Source organism: Octopus bimaculoides, chromosome 10 (genome assembly GCF_046866305.1).
Source record: "Octopus bimaculoides isolate indiv1 chromosome 10, ASM4686630v1, whole genome shotgun sequence".
Taxonomy (NCBI): domain Eukaryota; kingdom Metazoa; phylum Mollusca; class Cephalopoda; order Octopoda; family Octopodidae; genus Octopus; species Octopus bimaculoides.
Genome location: NC_142937.1, coordinates 32151616 through 32160891, shown reverse-complemented (window position 1 = coordinate 32160891; position 9276 = coordinate 32151616). Strand labels below are relative to the sequence as shown.

General features: G+C 32.1%; 1 long non-coding RNA gene across 2 annotated transcripts in view; it reads left to right on the top strand.

Annotated features, from left to right (window-relative positions):
- The first annotated feature begins 658 nt into the window (after positions 1-658).
- The window catches only part of LOC128248889 (uncharacterized), a 37407-nt gene continuing 28789 nt past the window's right edge, over positions 659-9276 (top strand). For both annotated transcript variants that reach the window (XR_008265032.2, XR_016243381.1), the window contains exon 1: positions 659-855. This is a non-coding gene — a long non-coding RNA (uncharacterized LOC128248889). The remainder of the gene's footprint in view (positions 856-9276) is intronic.

Below are 9276 nucleotides of genomic sequence, written 5' to 3'. Positions count from 1 at the left end.
GCTTGAGTGGTTCATGGCATCCCAAAATAATTAACAAAACACTTTTCCAGATGATGCTATTGAGTTAGTTATAGCCTGGGCCAATAATGGCTGAAACCAATCTAAGTTATCTAAGTTATATATATATATATATATATATATATATATATATACATATGTGTGTGTGTGTGTGTGTGTGTGTGTGTGTGTGTGAATGCAAGCATATATAGGTAAACCAGAAAGAACAACATCAAAGATAATTTTCTAGTTGTCTATATGTATTAAAAGGCTTGCATTGTTTAAAATATCCTTATTCCCAAAGTTTCATTCTTATTTATTCCATCTTCGTTTCCAGTATCTGTGTATTAGGAAAACTCACTGAAATTTTTGGGAAACTTACTATCAAATTCATTGTTGTGTACTTATAACAAAGATGCAATGTTATATTTTGTGTGATGTGACTACTTTCTTGAACTTGACATGTTAAGTAAGTCAAGGACATTAAAGATAAAGCACATAACAGAAGTAAATATAACTAGGATACTGGGCAGTTTACTCATGTTCTTATCACAAGCCCATTTTGGAAATAAAACAATAACATGCTGACATTTTATAATGCATAATATTCATGAAAAGGCCATATCTGTCACTTTGATGGTTTATGTATGTTGCACTAGCGCTAAAAATAACATTGTCAGGTTGCATTAAGAGCAAAGCTGCTTTCTCCATTATAGTATAGATAGAATATCATTAAACCATCCCAGGCATAGACTGACATCAATGCTTTAAAGGCATCATTGCATATTAGGCAATGCTAAACACACCATATAAAGATTTAAACAATCTTCTCCCTCTCAAGGGTTGAAAGAATGAAGTGTAAGTACTAAAACTTTAATGTTCACACACACACACACTCTCTCCCTCTCAATCACACACACACACATGCATATGCACATGTATCCACACACACACACACACACACACACACACACAAATAACAATCACTAAGTTGATTTTGAACAGTTTGTTTCAGAGAGATATATGAAATCTCACTTTTTCAAACAATATCTATATTATGTTTCTCTTAATTGTTGAGAACAATCAAGACTTTCTTTCATTTACAGACTATTTTTCTTTATTAATTCTAGAATTTAAAGGGTCCTAATGAAATTATAAGTGTTGTACTTCATTATCATTTTATCAATTTCATATTCTTTTAATAATATAAGAACAATTATGGTGAGTTTTCTGTTCTAGTTATTTCACCGTTCAATAACAATCTTGCCTTTTAATTTGTGCCAATTGTAGGTATCAACCAAACTTATAAATAACAGTCTATTTTATTCTAATTAGTACTCAATACCTACTAAACTTAACCAAGATCTTAGTTTTCTCAAGAACAACATTATTATTTCAAATCCTAGGTAGTTTATTCAATGAAATAAGCATGATCTTTTCAACTTGCATGTGATGTTTGTCTTTTGCTTTTGAAATCAGACATTTGGCATTCATTTTAGTGTAACATAAGACTGAAATTTTCTACATTTTATATGATGAACACATTGAACTATCTATGTTAATATTGATTAGATTGTTGTATTTTAAGGAATCCAATTAGGACATCATGTACAACCATTTCTACCTTCTTAGTCAACATATACTGATCTCCACTAGTTGGGAAAAGACAAACTAACTTATAGCCTGATCAAAGCTCATAACTTGCAATAACTATACCGAAAACAAATATGACAGCAACAGTAATACTAATAACAAGTTCACATAAGGTATACCACTATTCTGTATATCCTTCTTTCACAAACATAACTTTTTCTTTTCAGTCTAGTTCTCTATTGTGATTAAGTCATGACTGGCTATTCTCTGTTACACCAATGCAATTAAATGTGATGGTATTTTTTACATGAACTGAATTGTTTTCGTCTGTGGATGTTATAAATGGTATTAGTTGCTTCACAAGCAGTGTTAAGGTTGGCAAACACAATGTTATTTACAGCAGTAACAGAGAACACCAACTTAATCTTATATGAAATTTGTTTATTAATTTTTTTTTAAAGTTTATAGTAACTGAAGGTTTCTCTTGATAAACTTTTCTGTTGAAGACATTGTATACCCGACTACAGCAGTTTTGTAACTGAGAAGAACCTTTTGCGAATATAAGTCAAAAAAAGTAATTCTAAGATAATAATATTTCAATGCTTGCTCTATTGCTTGAACTGTCATTTATACCTTGGGATGATGATGTTGATTCTAATTTATTGCAACGATGTAAGTTAAGGAATTGTTTTTAAAAGAGAAATTCAGTAATGTTACTAGAGATTAGAGAGAGCCTTTGTATGCTTGCACAATCTGCAAAAAATAGCAACCAAATCTCTTTCAGATCAAAAAGAGGATATAGATAACATGATCATTGGGGTTAATATTGAGCTGGCTCTATTGATATAAGAACACAATGTCTGGAAAATGAATGCTGTGTTGTGATTTGAAGTAAAATATGTATGAAAGACTTTAAATGTTTGTTGACCACTGGTAAACACTTGGTTGCCTGGCAAATTAACGCTTTTCACCAGCAAGATATATAATGTTTCTTGTTTAGTGAACTGAAGTATGGATTGGAAGTAACCTGCAATGAGAAATATTATTTTTTGAACACAGATGAATGTAACCCCCCCCCCCCCAAAAAAAAATTATATCTAATTTTACAAAACAAGCTTATATAAAGAGAATGACTATCAATCATGGTGTCAAGATTTAGAAGTCTAGTTTCTGTATATGGATCTGAAGATTTTCTTAATCCCCATAAAAATGTTTGTGACTGTCTTAGAAATTTAAAAACACACGAAACTGGACAAGAAAATGAGTTGAGACTAATTATAGAGAAGTGCAATAATAATTACGAAGACAAAAAGTGACATTTAAAGAATTTTTTTCAAACAAACGTCTTTCTAGTACAAGTTTAAATGATTTTCTTGTAAGATATGAATTTCTTTATAAAAAATATCATCACAATTCAGAATTGTTTTACCAGAAAGTATCCAGACCTTTCTTGAGTTGGTATGTATCACATGTTTTCAATTGACTTACAAATGCATGAGAAATACACTCAATAAAGTATTAAGAGATATTTCAATGAGTGAATGCATTGTACTAGTGTTAAACATGAGCTAAGGACAGTTAACTTCAGCTATTGTAGCTCAGATAGAAAAATACAGCAAAGACACTGTTAGAGAGGGAGTGGTAACAATTGTCAATTTTACTGTGATATTAGGTCAAATCCTACAGAGAGGAATAGTAGGATTATGAGATGCTTTAAATAAAAGTCAATTTAACGTTTTGTCAACGATTGTCATCTAAATCATATTAACGAAGTTGTTGAATTTTATTAATTGCATGTGGTTTTAGGTCATGTTGAAACGCCTGCTGAAAATATTCTGATTAACAACTCATACAGACAGGTGTCTGCTCTGGTAAAAGAGAGACTTTGTTCAGCTTTTATCTCTTATAATTGCTGGAGAACTCTATAGGCGCAGGAGTGGCTGTGTGGTAAGTAGCTTGCTTACCAACCACATGGTTCCGGGTTCAGTCCCACTGCATGGCACTTTGGGCAAGTGTCTTCTACTATAGCCTCGGGCTGACCAAAGCCTTGTGAGTGGATTTGGTAGACAGAAACTGAAAGAAGACCGTCGTATATATATATATATATATATATATATGTATATATATATATATATATGTGTGTGTGTGTGTGTGTGTTTGTGTGTCTGTGTTTGTCCCCCCCAACATCGCTTGACAACCAATGCTGGTGTGTTTACGTCCCCGTAACATAGCAGTTCGGCAAAAGAGACCGATAGAATAAGTACTAGGCTTACAAAGAATAAGTCCTGGGGTCGATTTGCTCGACTAAAGGCAGTGCTGCAGCATGGCCACAGTCAAATGACTGAAACAAGTAAAAGAGTGAAAGAGAAGTGTTTCTTTGTGCCGTGAGTGATAGAGATAAAGCCTTGGTTAAGATTAATAAATCCAACAGAAGTTTTTGTTTTGGTAGTGGAATGATAGTTATGTGTATTAAGATGGTCAAGTTTTGAGTTACTCTAATAGTGGGTATCAGAGCATATATTGAAGTTGTTATTGCAAAAATTGATTTACCTCTTTTTTTTTTAGGTTATAGATCTATGAAAATTGGTGGCATGGTGTTGGATTTTAAAAGTTATTATAGCTGGATTTTGGATAGATCTGTCCTTAGTTCAGGAGGGTAAAACCTTCTGAGATGATGCATTTCAACAATTAGTCAAGGAAATCTGTGACACTTGTCTGATTTGTTTTCAGTTTAGAAGACCTCTTGTAGGACCAGTGTTGGGATTGCCTTTTGGGAATAAGCTTAATGACAGAGTTTATCTTGATCTGAAGAAGTATATTCACAACAAGTCTGGGATTCTGCCTTGTTTTGATGCTGATACTTGATATGCTGCTCCCAGATTAATTAAAGCAAAGAAACTAGAAGAGATCATTAAGAATATGTTTCTCATGTAGATATTTGATCTTGTAATTCCTAGCTGTTTTTTAACTTACAATAAGTGTGAGTTTAACAATGATTATTACAAAAAGACGAATAAGGAATATTGAAAACTACTGCTGTTGCAAACATTTAGTAATGGAACTGTGGAGCTTCACAGCTTGATGGTGGTAGAAACAATGCAAAAAAAAAAAAAACACTCAGAAGATGAGAAATTTGAGCAAGAGATAGCCCTGACATGCACTATTAGTGTGAAAAATGCTAAATTCAAAGCCATGTAAATAAATAAACATTACAATTAACAGAGTAATCTAAATAGTAAAGAGTTAATGTTGCTAAATGGCTGGTTGTTATGTAAATGGCTATTAACTGAATCAATTGTATCTGTTTATATGGATAGTTGAATTTTTTGCGACATATAAAATCTTCTAGAGTTGCTAAAGTTTAACCCTAAAATTATGTAGATGTTTAAAGCAAGGTAATATATGATGAAAAACACTTGACAGCTGTACCTGGTCAAGGTCTCAGTTTAATTGCATTAAACAGCACATACTTAAGAGCAGTATGCTCATTCTACATACATTATCTGTGACCTTTATCCTTTATAATAAGTGAATTTTGTCTATTGTCATTTCCTTTATTTAGAAGAGACCAATTAGTTTCCCTCTTTAAGAACATTTTTATTTGAAGCAAAACACAAGTAACATTTAGTGAAAGATAATGTAACTTATGAGAATGAATCAAAATATTTTTACACTCTGAAAGAAAAGTAAAACTAACCCTAAGGTTTATTTTAATTGTACTTAAAGTGCTGAGAATATTATTTGCTATGTCCTGTGATAGAGCCATACAGCAAGATAGAACTTGGAACGATGTAGTTATAAAGTAAATTATGTATCTACACAGCCATGTCTGATACTAGAACAAATATACACAGTGATGTACAAGTGACAGGTATGGCTGTGTGGATACAGAGTTTGCATGAACACGTACATGTATGAATGCATACATCCATCTGTTTATTTGTTTATCAATCCATCCATCCATCCGTCCATACAAACTTAAGGCATAAATAAAAAATGCATACATAATTCTTCCTACACTAGGCACTGGGCTTGAAATCGTGGTGAGATGGGGATAGTTGATTATATCAATCCCAGTGCTCAACTGGTACTTATTTTATTGATCCCCAAGAGATGAACAGGCGATCTTACTAGAATTTGAACTCAGACTGGAAAGCCAGAAGAAATGCTACAAAATTGTGTCTAGTAATGCTAACAACTCTGCCAGCTCATTGATTTCATACATACATAATGTTAACAGTGATACATATAGTAGCATACATATAGTAGAATTTAATTCAATTGAAGAAAAGCTTTGCTTTCTTCATACTTTGACTTTCTCATTGACATTATATTCTTCAAGTCAATTTTGACAAAACTTGTAGTAGCGTCTGTTTGTTTGTTCATCAAGCTATTTGTTGTTCATATTCTTGGGTTTGCTCTAAGTTATGAACTATTTCAGCATGTTATGTGACTGTGTTAGATAGTAAAGATGGGACCTGTCTATTGATGGTTGGGTAGGTACAAAGTTGCTCTGTGGTTCTCTTGCATCTTGGGAAGACATAACAATACTAGCTTATCCAGTAAAATATTTATAGGTATGAATTTTAAGCAATTAGAATAGACAAAATTTTAAGCAATTAGAATAGACAAAGTAATTAGAATAGAATAGCACCATTGTTTAACACAGCAATATCTGACAGACAATGATAATACCAACTTCACCAAATGTGATTTGAGTCCCATGATGGGATCTGTTTCCTATATTTCCCTGTCTTAGTTCATACGCATGCACACACACACACACACATACACACACACACACAATTGCATATATGTCAGTATGTGTGTATTCATTCATTTGCTTTACATCTATTTTCTATGCTGGCATAGGTTGGATGAGCATTTATTTAAATTAGTACTTTAAATGTTGGATGTTCTTACTCTCACCACTCCTTTCTTGTTTTACAAGTTAGGGAGCTGTTTTCCCATTATTTTGAGAACACAAAGCTATAAGATATAATGTTCACCAGGAATGTAAATGTGACAATATCATTTTATCACTCAGACAATTTCGTGCAAGCAGCCGAAATAAAAACTTTCACACAGCACTTTGATTGTGTAGCAGACCAACTTCTGCAGGACTGGAGTACTGCAACAATAATAACAGCTGTGTATTATATGCTTATCATCCTTGTGAGCAAGCCTCTACATGGTTGTTCACCTATAGCAGCCAACTCTTCAAATTACATCCACCATTATAGAAAAAGGCACAATGCATAATGTTGTCCTGGGTTCATTGCACATAGAAAAAAAGATAGGATAATTACAGGGTGGGTAAAGCCTTTAATCATAACATTACTTGATAAAGATGTACCTTGGGCTAAACAACAGCAATATTTTCTACCTCAACCATCACTATGTTTTCCACAATTTTGCTATCTTCTTATGCTACATGCCATATCAATAAATAACTATATAAGGTAATGAATGCAGCTGTTAAAACAAAGCTCCAATCAAACAGTTTTTGATTCACTTTTGCATGTAATCAGAAATTATTTATACATATCTATTGAAAATTAATATAACTGTCATATTTTATGTCTTTGTTTATTCTAAGATATTTACACAATTAAGAGACTTTTATATAAAAATCATTAATAATATGAAAAAGGTCAAAAATTTTGAATTGGATAGTATAAACTAAAAATTTGAAATTGAGAAAAAGAAATGTTTCCAATTAAATTTTTCAAAATTCAGTATCTCCTCCTCTTCAAAATTTGATATGTGAACAACCCAGAATATTCATTTTCAGTACGTAAATATAAGAACAAAATAAAATATAAAAGCACCAATCACACAGCCACAAATTTCTCGCTTCCATATTTTAAAATTGAGACAAATTTATGTTATTGTGCTTTGTTTTTGTCATTAAAGAAAGTAAAGTTAAAAACCAATTTTACATTTAAAGGAATGTAAAATGATAATAATAATAATAACAACAACAACAACAACAGTAATGATGATGATGATGATAATGATGATGATTTCTTTTCTTTGCCATGAGGGCAATAAATGAGAGTAACAATACAAAGACAGACAAAAAGTGTGGGGGTTTTCATAGAAAGGAATAAGAAGAAAATACAAGCATACATGGTGTATAATATTGGTTTCAAATACTGGCACATAGCCAGCGACTTTGAGTGATGGGGTAAGTCAATTACATTGACCCCAGTACTCAACTGGTACTTATTTTATTGACCCCAAAAGGATGAAAAGTAAAGTTGACCTTGGTGGAATTTAAAAACAGATGAAATGCCGATAAACATTTTGCCTAGCATGCTTACGATTCTGCCAGCTCACCGCCTTAATATAGGTTTTTAATTAATTCTTTCTTGCATATATTCCTGTATTTCAATGAAGTAAAATATTATCTATTTTAAATATAAAACAAGGGGATATGCACTTACAATAATAATAATAATAATGATAATAATAATAATAATAATAATAATAATTCTTTCTACTATAGGCACAAGGCCTGAAATTGTGGGGGAGGTGACTAGTCGATTGCATCAACCCCAGTGTTTCACTGATACTTAATTTATCGATTCCCAAAGGATGAAAGGCAAAGTCAACCTCGGTGGAATTTGAACTTAGAACATAGCGATAGGCAAAATACTGTTAAGCATTTTGTCCAGCATGCTAACGATTCTGCTAGTTCACCGCCTCAATAATAATAATAATAATAATAATAATATCCTTTCTACTACAGGCACAAGACCTGAAATTTGGGGGAGGGGGACAAATCGATTACATAGACGCCAGTGCTCAGCTGGTATTTATTTCACCAACCCTAAAAGGATGAAACGCAAAGTCAACCTTGGCGGAATTTGAACTCAGAATGTAAAGATGGACCAAATGTTACTAAGCATTTTGCCCAACGGGCAAATGATTCTGCCAGCTTGCCACATTAATAATAATAATAACTATGCATAATTATATCTCTGTCCATCCATTCATCTTTCTGTCTGCCTATCTATCTGTCTAACTGTTAATCTATTTTTCTATTTGCCTATTCTTTCATACATGCACATACATCGTATTTTGATCATATCTTTTAAAAAATTATGGTAATTTTTTTTTAAATATACCCTGCTTTGTCTCCTGTTTTGTAATATATATTATACATAATATTAACTAATTTGAAAATATTCAAGCTTAAAAACAAAAGTAATTTGGCATACATGTGTAGTTTTATAAAGTATGATAATTTATAAATAGCAAAGACTGGGAAATTTAAAATAATCTGGGTTTCTAATATATGAGACATATTGACACAGTGAGTCATTATTATCTTCTTAAGTGAAGTACTTCATTCTGTTTACATCAGACCATCTTGCTAGGAAGTAGATATCACTTAATATGAAGAATTAATCAGACATTGGCTTGCATCATATCTAAAAGACTTTTTCTCATCAACTAAATGCCAGAAAGCCAGACATAAACACAATTCTTGAGCAGTCAACAATGACATGCATCATAATCAGCTATCAGAGAGGAAACTGAAATATTAAGAAAACGCTTAAATCAAGTGATGTAATTTACACTTTATCCATGTTTCATAATTTTCTGATTAGTAAGCAAGTCAGTCTAACACCATTATGTGCATATTTTGGTAGATGTTTCAACATTTGAAATTAAATT